This window comes from Heptranchias perlo, chromosome 33, assembly GCF_035084215.1.
Source record: "Heptranchias perlo isolate sHepPer1 chromosome 33, sHepPer1.hap1, whole genome shotgun sequence".
NCBI classification, from domain to species: Eukaryota; Metazoa; Chordata; class Chondrichthyes; order Hexanchiformes; family Hexanchidae; genus Heptranchias; species Heptranchias perlo.
In genome coordinates, this window is record NC_090357.1 from 17,118,670 (window position 1) to 17,137,570 (window position 18,901).

Below are 18,901 nucleotides of genomic sequence, written 5' to 3' on the forward strand. Positions count from 1 at the left end.
GGAATACAAATAATACCCAACACTCATAGTAACTAGTGTGTTTTAGGACCCAGTTCTGGCATGCTGTGTATTTTGTTTATACAGCATATGCTCTTGGTTTTGTGCAACCATTCAAGATAGTAGCCCACGATACTGGTCACCTGAAAGAGAGAACTTGCATCTATTTGGCACGTTTCACATCCTCAGGACATCACAATGTGCTTCACAGCCAACAAATTAATTTTCAAATATTACCACTATTATTTTATAGGCCAGCCAATTCACACAATTGAAGTCACCATAGAGATAAAAACAAAAAAACGAAATGTTAAAAATCTGGGATATCAACTGAAAAGGATTAGGAACTATTACTGGAACAGATATACACATGCTATTATAATGTTAAAAGTGACTGCCCAAACCACCCTTTCCTTGCTGACCTTTACTAGCTCCCCATTCCCCAATGCACTCCGAACTCCTTCCGAGCCATCACACTACCCGACCTCTGCTAACTCTTCCAGCCCTATAACTCCTTGCAAGTGTTCTCCTCTAGACACCTTTCTGCCACCATTGCTGGCAGAATGTTTAGGCCCCTCAGTTCTACTCTCTGCAACTTCCTCCATAAACCTCTTTTGCTTATTCACCTCATTCGTCACCTTCAAAAACCTATCTTTTCAGCTAAGTTTTTGCTTACCCTCCTAATTTCTCTGCTCCTGACTTGGCTTCCATTTCCTTATGTAAAGTGTCTTAAGTTGTTTTGTTACTTTAATTCAAATTAATTAATTGTTATTAGTTTAAGTTGTTGCTATTAAATGCCTTAGCAGCAATTACATTTTATATATATATATATGTATGTATATCTCAGTAAAATTTCAAAACCTTGATAAGCAGTCATTAGTTTCCAGTAAGGATGTTTGAAATGGAGACAGATTATAAATTCTTGAAGAGAAGTCCTTCATGAAGGAGTTTAATGCCATTAAAAGTGTTATTGGTTGACACAAAAGCAACCTACACTGAGCAAGCTGTGTCCGGCCATCTTTTGAAAAACATTTTTTTTGTTCAAACACTATTTTGGGCTGAATCAGAGCAGAAAACCTGCTGACACAATGCTCAGCTGAAAAGGAGGATTCTGCGAGAGTCAGCACTCCCAGTGTGAGCCTCTGTATTTGTGCTTTCCTGAAAGCCAGGAATCGTGCCGGATGTTTATCTGTATCACTGCGGGCATGGACCTGATCTGTTGCTCATTGAAACATTACAGAGTGATACTGGGTTTATCTTTAGACTGTTGAAGTAAAATTGTATGCAAGGTCATAGGAATTGAAATAAGGTCATGAAATGAGAGCACGCTGATGGGTTAATGAAAATATCAGTTATTCTAAAGGTCAAATTGGAATAGTTTGATTTGAAGTTGTTTCTTGAAGCGTCTTCGTTTTATGCTGTGTCATTAAAAACTGGATCTTGTAGAAATTCTGGATATTTTAATTGTTAGCTTCTCTGTCTCTCTACCACGGAGCCTCTGGGGAATTGGGAGTGCAAAGGCAGGCAGACTATACTACCTGCAGCTGTGCTTAAGATGGATGTTTCTGGTGATGATTGGCAAATTAATTGGACTTGTATTTCTTTGGAGGTGGGGTAATGCTGTAGCTGATCTCCATTAGTTAAAAGACTTAGCATCCTCAGTAGGACCGCTGGAAGCCTGCATTAAAGTTTTAAAAAAATGTTTCTCTCAGAGAGTAATATTTTGCTTCAATTTAATATTTCGGAGTGAACGGTAAACATCTGATCAGGATCCCAGAATCTTTTCTAGAGTTTCAACTTCAAGACCCTCTAGCTATTCAGCAGCAAGAGTGGGATGTTTCGAAACTGCATTAAGCCTTCCATCTGTTGTAGGTGGAACCAGGAGCATCCAATCAGCAGCAATGCTGCATCGCACTGACTACTTTTAAAATTGCTGTGCTATAGAATGTGTCAGTGGGACCAACACTTTCCGGAGGATTGCTGTTACATAATCTGATGGCTTCAGGACATTTATCTTTTCTAGTGATGCTAATGAACAGAGGTGCAGCATGGTCACTCAGCAGTCACTTCCAGTACAATGCACCGACACAAGGTCAGGTATTCTTAAAGCCAGCCTAGCCCTGCCCTTGATTAACTGCGACACTATGCTCTGTAACTGGCACTTTGTGAATGACTGTTTAGCAAGATGTTGTTACTTGGCTTACATGTATTTGTATATGAAAATATTTTAGATAATGAGCTGTTATTAAGTGGCAGTGTTATATAATGGTTTAGAAACAAGCTATACCTAATTATAAAGAGTGCCGTATTAATCATATTTGTTGAAGGGTCAGCATTACTATGGTGTGGCCTGTTTTGTAATCCAAGTAAAATACATACTATGTCCTTTACAATCATTTCTGGTAAGGTAAACAATGTCTCTTTCATCAAATTATACTTAGATTGAATATTTCATTGTATGTTTAATCTTTTTTAAAGCTCTGTAGTGAAAAGATGTATGAAATCCATTGTACTTTTATCTTTTTTTGGCTGCTATATTTTATCCGATGTTATTATGCTCTCGTGCCTGTAAATGTGAAGCACAGGGTTATTTGTAAATTGTACTGTAAAAGGGAGTGTAGAAAGGTAAATTGAGCAAAAAATGATCAACATAACTGAATTTACAGTTCAAATGATTCACTAATACAATTATAGTTGTAGTACTATTTTACAAAAAGAAAAACATTCACAAAATTGTCTACTTCTATATTCAACCCCTGTACAATATTGTACATTTGAGCTGTCTCTGGTTAATATGATAGTTGAAATAGAAAAGGAATGTAATTGCAAACTTTAATTGTAGTGAAAAATGATTAAGATGGCTTAATATCTTATGAACTGCATTAATATTTTATGGGCATTACATTATGTAAAAACAAAATAGCCTACAATTGATTGTAACCTGTGTAGATCAGCAGTAGAAAGGAGACCCTTTTTCCTTGAATCACTCATTCTTATGTTTATCCCACCAGCTATTTTGTACTAGCCTGAATTTATTTTTAAAAATCTTTTATTACTCATTCAGTTCCCTGTCGAGAGCATGCTATTAACCCTTCACCCTCATCATGTTGCTCACCACTTCAGAAGGAAGCTGATCTTTGGCTGACAGAAGTAATCTAGTGAAGGCAAAGGCAAACAGAAAATAATAGTCTGCTCTCCAGAACTCCCTTTAGCTCCTGAGGAGAAAAACAGGGCAATTGTGGTTATTATGAATGAACCACTATGAAGGTGCCAAAATCAAACTCCAGCCTATGTTGACTTAGCTGATCTCAATGAGGCAGCAGTTGGGTTGCCACAACCATTCTCAGCATCCCTGGGCTAAGGAGGGGAACAATCATCCGGGGTTCTTTTCCTGATCATTTCCTAATGACCCCACTCCCCTGCTGGAAAGTGCACATATGTGGGTGTTGGATGAGGACATGATTTGACTGTGATGCTTTCCACAGTTGAATAGTTTGTGATACTATCCAGACTCGCATATATAGGCTGGCTATTTGAGGGAGGTGCTGGGTGGCTGCTGGCATCTGTAGATCCGACATCGTTTAACCACTAGCCCATCAGGGGAGCGATGTTTACAATTCTGCTGCTGCCCCAGTTGAGATCAGCTAACTGAGCACAGAGAGGGAATCAAATCTGGGCCCCCAGTCTGTATGCAGCACAATGTCATGCAATGCATTTAACCATTAAGGCATTGGAAAGCCAAGATTGTGAATTGTTCGTGTAATGAATCTGCTATTAACAATCTGCCAAATATATAATATTTAAAACCCACTGTTACAAATCAAGTATTATTCCTGTCATTATTTTCTAAGTGATTGCATCTGTCAGTCCCGCCTTCCTGCAGCCTGATTCATTTGGAGGTAGCATGTGGTACTCTGACAGCAGTGATAGCTCGCTATTGCATTGGCGTAATGCACAAAGGCACAATTGACTAGATTAGGCAATCAAACTCTAATTATGTAACTATTAAATAATTTTTGTTTTTTTAGAATAGTGCCCTCATGGGGAATAATGGTGTATTAATTTGTTTTGAAAATACAAATACTTCTTATAAACAGGGCACACTAAATCTTTGATCCCATCACGCATCTTAATTCACATTATTCACTTATAGCTTTAAAAAATGAGTGTTTTACAAGAGAATTAAGCAGGCACATGGTTGATAGCAGTCCAAATTTGAAGAGTTTCTATCATTAATTTGTATTCGTGTAGGAAAAAAAATCAGTTTTTATGTAAGATTTTTTTTTGCTGATGCAAGCATGATGAGCATCATGTGACCAGATGAAGTGTTCTCTGCTGAGATTAATCATATCTGTATTAAGTGCAGCATAAGTATGATTTCCTCACTGACTCAATTTGTTATAATGAACAGCCTGAGCTCCACAACATGATTTCTTATATAATGTTATACTGCCAGCTTTGGGAATCCGCACACAGGCAAAAGGGATAACTAGACATTCAGTTGTACCTGACCTCCCCACCTCCACCCCTTTCCTCGTCCAAGTGAGGTAGATGGAGTAGGAGAAGCAGACTGACATGAAATGTAGGTAGCTATAAAAAGCCAACTGATTTTCTCTTCCCATTATGTCATGAAATGCAATCTCCAGATGTGAACAGTCTTGCAGAAGACAAGTTGAAATTCAGGCAGTTGGCAGTAATTATAAAATCCAAGAATGCAAATGCACTCTCTGACACATACACAATTTACTTGTATGGTGAATATAATGCCACAGAATCACTTAAACGGACACCACTTACAATTTTGGCTTGATTAATGACTACTCCAAATTTAGGTATTAATTATGATCCACATCGTTACAATAAACTTAATAAGTAATTTGCTGACTCTGCCCATTTTTTTGCTTCCTTTAGAATTTGCCTTCCTTGATTGTAGTTCAATATGTTAACCCATACGAGAATTTTCCCCAAAGGGAATCTGCTTGGTTCACAATGATTATTTGAAATTAAATTGTGTTTGCTTAACCGATTATTTGTATTTATTTTAACAAATTTGGTCCTCCATAAATTGAATAAATGAAGCCCTCCATAAAGGCCCAAACGCTATAAGCATATTACTTTCTATCCCTGTTGACAACAGACATGCACATTTCTCACTGGTGACGTTACCCTAAACAAAAATGACTCAATCTCCATACAGTTTATGGCAGTAGTGTCCCAATTTACCATGGGTCTTGCAATCTGCCAGTATCTGCCAATTCCTCCAGCCTACTAAACACACAGAACTGATTCTATGTATCTAATAACTTCGGTTATAACGCAAGTGTCATGATGTAAATGCACAAATACATGAAACGTGTTCAACGCCAGTTCCCAAGCCTGCAGCAGATTTGGTGCCTTGTTTTACATTGATTGAACTTTCCATGTCATGTTGGAAAATTCCACAGAAAATAGTCAGTTGATTTTTTTTTCAATGATTTTGGTAGGAATGTTTAAAGGCCAAATAAAGAGTTAGGAATAATAGTTCTTGTGCTCATGTGTTGGTGGGACATTTCACAAATATGCAAAGGAATCAGTCGCTGTGTAGCCAGTTGGTGTCTATGGGCTATTGGAGACGGGTGACAGAATTAAATTGAAACTAAAAGTGACACTTTGGTGTAATTCTCTCATGGACAAGTGCACAGAGCTACCATGTAGAAGGGTCTTAAAACTGGTTAAGATTGATAAACTTATTGGCATTACTGGTTAGAAGAGGTTACTAAATTTCAAGTGTGAGGAGGCTGTAATAATGTCCATAGAGATGGTCATTAACCTAGGATGCTTCAGTTTCAAATGTGCATTGTAATTGAACTCTATTGCACTAAAACATTTGTGTTATGCTGCACCTTTTAAGATACTTATATATTGTGTGAGACCCATGCCAGCACAATCAGATTCCCCAAGCACTAGTATTGCACAGCAAGCTGCAAACCAAATATGAAACTGTTGGAACTAGCTACCAGGAATACCCATTTTCATAGGCTCATAAAAGCACCTTTAATGTGTGTCATATTTTTGCCTGGGACCAACAACTTGGAAGAGTTATGCTGCTGTGTGGCCCCACTATCAATGCAAACCAGCTCCAAAAATCTTCCACACATCAGGTTTATTTTGCACTGACCACAGTATAATGGCACCGGTGAGAAGCCTGACTTCCATCCATGTTTTTAAATCATGGTGGTGCAAGATGCCATCTTTCTATTTTTGACTGATTGAAAGGAGCTGATTATCTCACAAAGAAGCTGAGAGTACATGGGTAGTAGGAGATGAGCACATTGCAGGCTGTGCATGCACGGAGTTTGATGGCTCCACTCGATCGTAATGTGAAAGGGTGCATAATCGCACATTTCCTGTCTGCACAGTTGCTCAAATGTTCTGTGATGTGCTGACACTGATGTAAAAGAAACATTGGACATAGTTACTCAAGCCAGTACCTCTGTCAGTGTTGGCACTCACTGCTTAAACAAAAATATTCAGTAAAGTCAACAGAAAAAAGCAAAGATTGTAAAAGGAGACCTAATGTGTGTGGGATTATTTCAATCCAAATACTGCTCTTGACCAACACATTTCAATCGTTTCAAGAAATTTTTATATTCATCCTATCTGGAATTTTCCCCAGTTATGAGGTAACCTGCTGCATACGTGCCAATCTAGAAAACTACCAAGGCTGACAGACAACTTAAAAAAAAAATGCAAAACCCAAAAAGCCAACAATTGAAAAGCGCCCTGAATATAAGCAGACAACATGTGAGAACAAGTAACGACACAAAGTGCAGTGGGACACAGGCTTGTAAGTTGCAGATGTTCCCAACATTCATGTGTTGAAGGCATAAGATTTATCTTCTAGCAGGGGCTAGGGACTTATCCCTTGAAAATGTTGCATTTTTACATTTCATTAGTGCATTCTAGTTCATTTTAAACACTTTTTTATTTAATTTTATTTTTAATCTAATAAAAATAGGAAAAAGAAGTGACTTATGAGTTTTCAACAGACAAACCAGTCCATCATTTCTGCAAAAGCTACCTTGACAGTCGCTCTGGCTCCTTCAGAAACACTCTCCCTCTCCAAAACCCTCCAAGTTCACACAGACATTCTTCTACCTCCAGTCCACAGGTGCTTTACCTCATTCAATACCTTGCAGTTCAGAGACATTCAGTATCCCTCAGCTCACAATGCCAAGTGCTGTTCTCGAGCTTTACCCCCCACTCCCAACACTGTTCTCAGGCTCCATCTCTACCACTGCTGTCAGGCTATTCTGCTCCCCATTTCCTGCAATGCTGTCTTGGGCTCCCTTTGTCGCCTCCCCACTCCTTCCACCTTCGAGCAGAGGTCTCAGGACCGCTCTTGCCTCTTTCAGCACCACTATGGGCCTCCTATTTCGTGGTGCTGCAGTAAAACGTAGAACGATTGAACACTGCTGCAAACTGTGGGTGGAAATTCCTCATCAATACATTTGATGACATTTGATATTGTCCCAGACCTCATCATTGTCAATGTGCGGTCAGTGCACCCATCATACAATAGTAGGAAAAGCAGAACTTTACTTGCCATAAAATATTCTGCATAGATTATATACAATAGCAGGTAAATTTAACACTGACCTTCAGTTTTGGGGCTCTGCTGATATGTATAAACCACTCAAATGTGACTCATGGCTTATGACATCATTGGAACCACTCCACTGAGCTTGTCATTACCAGCTGTCTTCTCGTAATAACACCCTTTGAAACTTTCAAAATGTATTTATCACTCAACATACCACATTTGAATAAAAGGAACCTTTCTAATGCTAACCTACTAAAGTTTAGGGCACTTAATATAAACAGATTATGTCTGCGCCCACATAGCCAGTAATTTTATGCAGCGGTACTATTACTGGTTCTTAACACTTGCATTAACATTACTCAAATCTACACCCACTCTAAGCCGTGCAAAGCTCTGCAATCCCCTCCCTTCCGAATCTTGCTGCATTATTCTTCAATATTCTAACTGACAAAACAGATTTGTCATAAAAGTAATAAAAATACAACGGTTTAGAAATTGGATGGCACCCGAATTAGGGCGTGATCCCACGCTGCGAACTCTGCACGCACCTGAAGAGGCCAGTTACAGGACCACAGGAAATTAGTCCATTGGCTTCATTTGTTTATTACTGGCGAGCTGCAGGCGCCAGTCACAGCACCAGAGGCAACTTTATGGTCTCTAGAGGCACCAAGATCAGCTAGCTCAGATGCCGGCCGAGGTCGTAAAGAAACCCCGGGAGTGGGGGGGAGGAGGGGAGTGGCAATTGGGAAGACAGTAAGTAGTGGCCGGCAGCAGCCCACGAATTTAATGTGGAGCCAGGGGGAGCTGGTGTCCTCCTCCTGCCTCCACAATAAAGTAAGTTTAAAAAAAATTAAAACTTGCTTTTCAGCCTCCAGCTGGTTTGGCTAACAACCATCTGAGTATACTGAGCGCAGAATGCACATCGCATGCTGTGGTCAATTGCAAGCGAACTTTGCAAATGAGGCCTCAAACAGGTGCGAGGCCCCTATTTGCAAATGCAAATGCAAAGGCCTAATGCCTATTTCAGGCTCGCGCCCTGGATGCCAATACGGGAGCCTTTACCAATATGACAGACGGTGCACGCTGCCTGTCATACAGGACCCTTAGGTGCCCGTTTTACGCCTGTGAAACTGGCACAACACCATCCAATTTCTAGGCCAATATGAATTTTTACTGGTGGAAAAGGGGTTTAACATTTCGATTTCTCAGCTCATCTCCCAAAAAAAAGTCTACCAGGTTCAATTTGCATTCAGTTTGGATACAGGAGCACTTATTGATTTTTTTGAAATCTAGGCCACTGGTGAGCCGCATTTGTCAAGATCCAGCAGACATTTCAGCATCTATAGGGAGAATGCTTGAATGATTAATGACACAGAGTGGTGTTATTTTTTTTCAGCCAATCTAGTGAAGCTTCCCCTTCACATATATGGGTTCTGTAATTCTTCTTTATTAGTGGAGATAGTATGGAAGTGTAGGTGCAATAACAACAATTTGATCATGGATTTTTTTTAATTGATAAGCTAACTCTCACCATGAAGCATGGTGACACAAATTAGCAACTAGATTTTTTTGCACTAAAAGTAAAATTTTGTGGAGGTAATTTTCTTTATCGTGTTGAGCTATTAATAATTTCTTCCTTTTTCTTGGTTTACCAGCAAAGTGTTTACATTTTTATTAATGCAAAAATAAAGCCGTTCCCAAATATATACCTCAAAAGTACAGAAAATGTTTCTAAGCCATATATAATTTCCACTTTTTCTTTGTATAAATTGTATAATCCCACCATTTTTATTGCTAAAATTCTTAATAACCTTTGAAGAAAAGTTGCTTTTACAGTGGAATTATAGGAACAGGTGTAGGCTATTCAGCCCCTCGAGCCAGTTCCGCCATTCAGTTAGATCATGGCTGATCTGTAACTTAGCTCCATCTACCCACCTTGGTTCCGTAACCTTTAATACCCTGAAAATCTATCAATCTCAGTTTTTATATTTTCAATTGACCTAGACTCAACAGCTTTCTGAGGGATAGAGTTCCCCTGCCCTTAATAACCTTTGAAGAAAAGTTGTTTTTACATTGGAATTATAGGAACAGGCGTAGGTCATTCAGCCCCTCGAAGAAGTGTTTTCTGACATCACCCCTGAACAACCTAGCTCTAATGTTAAGGTTATGCCCCCTTGTTCTGGACTCTCCCACCAGAGGAAATAGTTTCTCTCTAGCTACCCTATCAAATCCTTTAATCATCTTAAACACCTCAATTAGATAACGCTGTAATCTTCCATATACAAGGGACTATAAGCCTAGTCTATGCAACCTGTCCTCATAATTTAACCCTTTGAGCCCCAATATCATTCTGGTGAATCCGCACTGCAAGGCCAGTATATCCTTCCTGAGGTGCGGTACCCAGAACTGAATGCAGTACTCTAGATGGGGTCTAACCAGAGCTCTGTACAGCTGTAACATAACTCCCACTCCTTTGTATTCCAGACCCCTTGAGATAAAGGCCAACATCCCATTAGTCTTTTTAATTATTCTGTGATTTCTATACTTGGATCCCTAAATCTCTCTGCTCATCCGCATTTGCTAGCTTCTTGCCATTTAGAAAATACTCTGATCTATTTTTCTTAGGTCAAAAGTGGATGACCTCACACACTTTCCCACATTGAACTTCATCTGCCACAGTTTTGGTTTTAATGGAAATGTACCCATAAAGAGAGAACCTTGGCCTAGAAATTTTATGAAAAGCATCTAATATGGCAGGCGGCATGTGCACATATTCTAAGCCACATATTGGTATCGGCATCAAAAGAGACGTCCAGGCCCCACACCTGAAACAGGTGTTCAGGAAAGCCTGGCCTACATGAGGCCTAACCGTCAGTCCCGAAAGGGACTGCTGCAGGCCGCCATTAAAAAGATAAATTTTTAAAAAATACTTACTTCCCAATCACTTACTCCTCCTCTACCAGTCACCCCATCACTCCAGATCATGTAACCCCCTCTTCCAGACCTTCATGTAGCAGCCCGAAATTCAAATCCTTTACGCCAGATAGCTGGATGATGCAAATGAGGCTCGAGGCCCAATATTGAGTGTGCCTCGGGCCTACCCGTTTGGGCACGGGATCGCTCCAATTGCCGTTACGAACCAATTTCTAGGCCCTTGTCACCAGTAATCCTTTCAAAACTTAAAACAGTCAAAGGGGTACTCCAGAGATTCATTGTCTGTCCAGAAATTTGAAGCTTACATTCATGCCTGGATTCAGGTAGTGTGCTGGTTCCCTTAGGAAAAATAAGATAATGTACTAACATTGCATGTAAAGATACTAGTAACTCCTCCCCTCAATCTGCTCCAATTAAAACCCAGTGGTGCTGATGACTGTGGAAGAAATGGTCTTGACGGAACAAACAGTCTTTTCTTATTCTATACTTCATTAAGAAATTGAGAGTGTATCTCCAGCTAGTTATATCAATAAGTTAATTACTTCTTAACTGAGTTTCAAGCCTTGTTTTATTCTAAAAGGCATATGGGAGCATGATAGAGATGGTCTGTGTACCTTTTACACGTCACATCATATGTAAATAATATGTTATGGAAACTATGATATTCTTTTGTATCATTTGGTTAAATAAACTCCCAAATCATTTTATCAGCTTGGGTGCCACAGCATTACTGCTTGTCAAATTATGTGACTTCAGGAGTCTGTTGGCAAGAAGTGTAAAATGAGAAATCCTTGTATTGAATCTATTGTAAAGAACAACACATCATACAGCATGTCCCAAAGAAATATCACATCACATGATTGATAATCTCAACTCCTTGGTAGGAAAAGAGATAACAAAGAGAATGCTTTGCACTCCTGAGAAAAGGTTGACAATTATAGATGGTGTCTTACTTGTGTTTGCATATATACTGAAAAGATATACGGATCTGTCTAATTGGAAATATATGGTTGTTTTTAAAAATCTTGTACTGAGCAGTGCACTTCTTTCCGCTGTTGTGCTATGGACTACAGGGCCACAATAATACTTAGAAGTATTTTGAAATGTTGTAGAAATCAACATGATTCTGGAGATATTGGGGGTGAAATTTGGTAGTCGTGCAAAAACGGGCGATAGCAAATCGGCTGTCCGTTTTACACCCCGCTCAATTTTCTTTTCCATTCTGGGCCAATGAGAAAGCAGGTGTGTGGGACAGGTTGGCAAGCTAGGAGTAAGTTTCTGACTTTGCACGCTCAAGTTTCTGACCTGCAGGTAAGGCTTCCTTGGTGAGTGCAATGTCAGAACGTTGGCCCTGTTCTGGTCATTCCTTGAAGGTTACAATATTTTGTGATGTTGACCGAAGTGGGTTGTACTTCAAGTATCAGAGGCAAATGAACACTTTAAAAAAAAAATTGCAGTCTATGTTTTTCCCGCAAACAGATGATCTAAGCTACCTAATGAGAAAACTTATGTTTTGAGCATTTTTCAGTTTAAGATTTTAAAATATATTTTTGTGTGAGGTGAAACTCCTCAATCATACATTTCTGTGTTTTGTTCCCTAATGGGATTGACCTCCACTACTGACACATCATGGAGGGCAGAACATAAGGTCAAGCAATTTGATCATCCTTTTTAAAAAAAAATGCACATTTATTTTTAAAACTAGAAATTGTGTTTATGGAGCACAGCAGGCTGATCTGGTGGCACAGTGTGCTCGTGTATACTAAATAATAGGGCATGGGTTTGCATCTGTGAGTATATAGTAAATTCCTGATTTCACTTGGGATATTCCACCACAGGGGGTGAGAACAGAAAAGTCAGTGAGTTATATTTTACACCTCCTAGAGGCCAATTACTGAATAACATTCAAAGGAGGATTTACTTAGTGGATTAAAGAAAAAACCCAAACAAGAATGTATGCTTATGGGGCACTACAGATTTTAAGAATTATTGATACAAAATATATTCACAGCACCCATAAAAAGCGATAGTGATCAAATACTGGGTTATCTATAGATATTGCTGTTTTTGACCCAGCTTTAAGTAGAAAAAGAGTGCTTTTCTTTCAGTTTTAAAGCTAACTTGACATTGTTAACTTTCCAAGTTAAATGTGTTTCTTATCTTTTAGAGAATTCTGCCCATTCACAGCAACTATAATATGAAGAAAACAAATTTTGAGTGATGAGGTTATAACTAATGGGTGTTTGCAATCTTACTAAAGCATTATACTTAACGTAAATAGATTATTAACCAGTAATTCCACTGATAGCATTACAGTGCCCGTAATGTGAGGTGATAAACGTTCAGACATCTTGCTCGCTCTCTCACTTACATTGTGTTGCCTTTATTGCTCTTTGGGTACTTTTCAAATGAAGATGATGATAAAGTCAAACAGAAGAAAACATGTTCAGTATATAGTATACAATAATGAATAGCCGTCCATGAGTTTAAGGCTGTGATTCGGTCTATTATACAATAATGAATAGTTGGCCGTGAATATTATATAATAAAAATAGTTAGCTGTGAATTTAAGGCTGTGATTCTGTTTTGAAGTTTCTGTTGGTGTTCATATCCTACTAGATTACATTACATCATTGTAATGCTCTGCTCCATTACATTATGACCTGTAACATCCTGCTCAATTACATTACACCCTTGTAACACCCGACTTGATTGCATCACATTTGTATTGTCCTGCCAGATGGATGTTTTCCTTCATGTTATTGATAGCAGCTAATGGATAATGAATATCATCTGAACTTACAGGGAATCATTTTAACAGGCGACTGATCCGATATTGCCTGCTTTATGTCACCGTTGAAAGTTAAACTGACTCCCATAGTATTTCCTCAAAATTTGAGGATTTTCTTTTGGTTTTAAAAAAAAGTACAAAAAAAATTTGTTTCATACCACAGTAACTAAATGAAAGATTCTCTGTGGTCCCATTAATTCACATAATTTGGCTGACATTCATCATTTGAAATTTTACAGTGACTTTTTTATTCATTCATGGGATGTGGGCGTCGCTAGCAAGGCCAGCATTTATTGCCCATCCTTAATTGCCCTTGAGAAGTTGGTGGTGAGCCGCCGCCTTGAACCGCTGGAGTCCATGCAGTGAAGGTACTCCTATAGTGCTGTTAGATAGGGAGTTCCAGGATTTTGACCCAGCAACAATGAAGGAACGGCCATATGTTTCCAAGTCAGGATGGTGTGTGACTTGGAGGGGATCGTGCAGGTGGTGGTGTTCTCATGCGCCTGTTGTCCTTGTCCTTCTAGGTGGTAGAGGTCGCGGGTTTGGGAGGTGCTGTCGAAGAACCCTTGGCAAGTTGCTGCAGTGCATTGTGTAGATGGTACATACTGCAGCCATGGTGTGCCGATAGTGGAAGGAGTGAATGTTTAAGATGGTGAATGGGGTGCCAATCAAGTGGGCTGCTTTGGCCTAGATGGTGTCAAGCTTCTTGAGTGTTGTTGGAGCTGCACTCATCCAGGAAAGTGGAGAGTATTCCATCACACTCCTGACTTGTGCCTTGTAGATGGTGGAAAGGCTTTGGGGAGTCAGGAGGTGAGTCACTCGCCGCAGTATTTAATTGGCTGGCCAGTTAAGTTTCTGGTCAATGGAGACCCCCCCCAGGATGTTAATGATGGGGATTTGGCAATTGTAATGCCGTTGAATGTCAAGGGGAGGTGGTTAGACATTCTTGTTGGAGATGGTCATTGCCTGGCACTTGTCTGATGCAGATGTTACTTGCCACTTATCAGCCCAAGCCTGGATGTTGTCCAGGTCTTGTTGCATGTGGGCACGGACTGCTTCATTATCTGAGGGGTTGCAAATAGAACTGAACAATGTGCAATCATCAGCGAACATCCCCACTTCTGACCTTATGATGGAGGAAAGGTCATTGTCGAAGCAGCTGAAGATGGCTGGGCCTAGGACACTGCCCTGAGGAACTCCTGCAACGATGACCTGGGGCTGAGATAATTGGCCTCCAACAACCACTACCATCTTCCTTTGTGCTAGGTATGACTCCAGCCACTGCAATGTGCTACTTCTGCAATTATAACTAAGTCACTTAACATCAGGAATCTGTGCTCAAAACCATTTCCATTCACTGCAATCTAGAATTATCATGAATGAAGGTCAATTCAATATGATTATATTTTGAAGCAGATCTTTAACCTATAGCCTGCACCTTATTTATACTCATGATTAAATCGGTGTTCTGTTAATTCTCTTTAAAAACTAACTCACTTATTTGGTTAAAATCAAAACTCCTGTTGTAGAATCATACAGCACAGAAGGAGGCCATTCGGCCTATTGTGCCTGTGCCAGCTCTTTGAAAGAGCGATTCAATTAGTCCCACTCCATTGCTTTTCCCCAATAGCCCTGCAAACTTTTCCTTTTTAAGTATATATCTACTTCCCTTTTGAATTAAATTAAATGAAATGTGATTTCAATGCACTGGAGATATTAAAAAATGGAGCATTTTACTGAAATGAACGGAGAAAAAATATTTTCTGTGTAAATAGACATTATGTTCAGTGAGGACTGTTGCTTGCACAGGGCGTCCTCCATCCTCTCTGCAGAGTGAATAATCACCATCTTGTTACAGACAGGCAGCTTTTGCAAACCTGTAAATATTATATCATGTTGTTTGATTTTTAAAAAAATTAATAAATAATTAAGATCCATGTCACAAATTGGGCTTTTCAAACAGTTTTCTGATCTAAATAGCCCGATGATGGATTCTGGAAGCAAATTGCACCCCTTGAGATCAGAAATCTCTTGTCTTTCACTTTCTGCCTTGCAGGAATAACATTGTCTAGGTTTAACCGTTAACTCTGATTGCAGTAACTTGCATATTGGAATTCATGTAGGTTTCCTACTACATCTTCAAACTATTGGATGGTGGTAAATATCAACATAAAACCAGAGCTGTGAAGGTTAAATCAACTAATCTAATTTATTTACAGTTTAATAGCCACAGAAATAAAAAATAGTACATATAAAATATATGGTACAAGTAGTTCTTTTAAAAAAAACCTTACATCTAGATTGTCCACTTAACTCTCTAGTTGTTGTATCAATTTATTTCTGACAAGAAAATGCAGACACTTGCCATATCCCTCGAGTAGAGAATGAAATACTTAAGCCAGACAATCTGAGTTATTTAGTCTGAATGCCCTTCCGAAATCCAGTGGGCACCAAAGAATACAAAAAGATCCACTGTTTTATAGCCTTAATTTCTTTGACATAGAAAGGATTGTAAAAACAGATACCATATAACCATATCAGCCATTGATTATACAGCGGGAGATATTTTGTTGTGAAATCGGAACTTGCTACATGCAACTTCAGACCCATAGTAGACGGCCACTTTTAACATGATAATAATCAGAAATCATATTCTTCATAGACATCAAGCCATAAAAAGCACAAATTTCTTAGCCACTACAACATTGGAGATGTTGCATTACTGAGGACAGTTCCTTGCCATAAGAGAAAATTAATGCTATTATATCAATTAGGATAAGACATTTGTGCCCCTTTATGATGTGTAGACAATAACTTCAATCTGACCAGTGCATTCAATGAAAACCCAGAACAAAGCACTTTTTATAATTAAGCCCTGACTAGCCACTGTTAGGGTTTGGACTTTTCTCCCACCCGTTTGTTAGCTTGTGTTTACAATGGAAAGGCAGTTTCCGTTAGCAGACCAAGGGGTAATTTTCACTTTGGGCGTAGGCAGAAAGCTGGCGGTCACACATCGGCCGATCTGCAATTCTTCATTTTCCGCCCAAAGTGAAAATTATCTCCTGAGCTCCCCCAAGTCTCCTGTAAACTCAAACCTGCACCCTTAGTCACAGACGTCACACTTTTGAGTTTTTATGCAAGATATTTTTATGGGTTTGGGATCACCAGTCACACATGTAAGCAGACTTCGCATTCCCTACGATCCGGCGTGTACTTTTTCTGCCCAATGTCTAAGTAGATGATCGTGAGATCCAGAGATCATAACAGAGAATTCTTACTCTGTACACCAGTTACTGGAATAGATCACATTCTGCCACAGGATTTTCCATTTCTCTGAAAGGCAGACTGAATGTACATTCTTACCAAATCGAGATGCAGGCTTTGGAACAGTGTATGGTTTTATTTACATAAGATAGAAAAATGAAGAGTAAACAGTACAGTGATATATATATATATAATTTCTGTATTCTCTTCGATGTGTAAAACAACAAAGACACCACTCACTTTCTGCCTAAGCATAGACTTTAAATGGAAGTTTACTTTCTGTAGCTTAACTTCTCATGCAAGACAGACACTGATAGTTTTAAGAAAACCAAGCCCTCAACTTGCGGCTGCAAAGTTCAAACACAGGCAGCTGTAGGCTTTCCCATATAATTCTATAATAGGAGGCCTTTGTCCACCACACTGCTAGTCAATGGGACAACAGCCAAGCTACGACTTCTCAAAGGTCACAGACAAAACCACTTCCCCAGACTGGGGACTATTCTTCAATTAGTAATGAGTTAGATTGGGAGGACACTCAACTATCTTGATACAAAAACAGTGGACAGCTTCATCCCTCATAAGTATATTAGGTCAAACAATCATTCATCAAAATTGCATATAGGCAATCTTTATTAATAGCTTAAGATGCTCCTCCTTTAATGTGATAGTGACATCCAATTAACACCTTCCATTTTCCTTAGCCTTATCAAGGCTAAGAAGGTGAAGAACACCACAGCTAGCTCATCTGGAATTGAACTAGTGAGTTTCCGTCGAGTAATACCCTGCATGATCCTGTTGTAACCCTTTACACACTGATTCTAGAAATACAAAAATTAGATACTATTAACTACTTTTTTTGTCACCCATGCATAGAATCATTTGACAAGAAAATCTTGTCTATTTGTAATTTGATTAACACTTAGGGCAGACCTTTTGCATCTTAGCTAATTTATCGAGTAAATAACCTGACCTTGTCATGTAGGCAATTTGTCTTCAACTCTCCATCTTGACATTGGGCTGGGGAAATCAGCTTCCATCTTACCTCTGGCTCACCTTTGCGTATTAGCTACCCCCCAGTAGAGACATAGGATGTCCTTTTCAACTACAATCAACTGAAACTAATTTTTAAATCGCATTTAACTTGTCTACTTAAAAGTCATAAAACAATTGCACCAGGTAGAGAGGTTTAGGGAGGGAATTCCAGAGCTTAGATCTTAGTTGGCTGAAGGCACGACTGTCAGTGGTGGGGCTAAAGGAGTGGGGATGCGCAAGAGGCCAGAATTGGAGGAGCACAGAGATCTCAGAAGATTGTAGGGCTGGAGGAGCTTTCAAAGATAGGGAGGGGCGAAGCCATAGAGAGATTTGAACAGTAGGATGAGAATTTTAAAATTGAGGCATTGCTGGACCGGGAACCAATGTAGGTTAGTGAGCACAAGGGTGATGGGTGAATGGGACTTGGTGCGGGTTAGGATACGTGCAGCAGAGTTTTGGATGAGCTCAAGTTTATGGAGGGTGGAAGATGGGAGGCCAGTCAGGAGAGCATTGGAATAGTCGAGTCTGGAGGTAAGAAAGCCTGAATGAGGGTTGCAGCAGCAGATAAGAACATAAGAAATAGGAGCAAGCAGAGGCCACATGGCCCCTCGAGCCTGCTCCACATTTAATCAGATCATGGCTGATCTTCAACCTCAACTCCACTTTCCCACCTGATCCCCATATCCCTTGATTCCCCTAGAGTCCAGAAATCTGTCTATCTCAGCCTTGAATATATTCAACGACTCAGCATCCACAGCCAGCTGGGGTAGAGAATCCAAAGATTCACAACCCTCTGAGTGAAGAAATTCTTCCTCATCTCAGTCTTAAATGGCTGACCCCTTATCCTGCAACTGTGCCCCCTAGTTCTAGACTCTCCAGCCATGGGGATCAACCTCTCAGCATCTACCCGGTCAAGTCCCCTCATAATCTTTTATATTTCAATGAGATCACCTCTCATTCTTCTAAACTCCAGAGGATATAGGCCCATTCTACTCAACCTTGCCTCATAGGACAACCCTCTCATCCCAGGAATTAATCTAGTGAACCTTCGCTGCACCACCTGTAAGGCAGCTATATCCTTCCTTAGATAACGAGACCAAACCTGTACATAGTACTCCAGGTGTGGTGTCACCAAAGCTGTACGTAGTACTCCAGGTGTGGTCTCACCAAAGCCCTGTACGATTGTAGTGAGACTTCCTTACTTTTGTACTCCAACCTCCTTGCAATAAAGGCCAACAAGATAAGCTGAACTAAATTGTCTTGCACAGTTGCCATGTTTGCTTACTTGGGTGTTCCTTAAA

The 18,901-nt window shown here is 39.7% G+C and overlaps 1 protein-coding gene across 5 annotated transcripts in view; it reads left to right on the forward strand.

The window, feature by feature from the left end:
• The window catches only part of LOC137301505 (protein Aster-B-like), a 558,548-nt gene that overhangs the window by 300,522 nt on the left and 239,125 nt on the right, over nucleotides 1-18,901 (forward strand). The gene's annotated exons all lie outside the window — the stretch shown is intronic.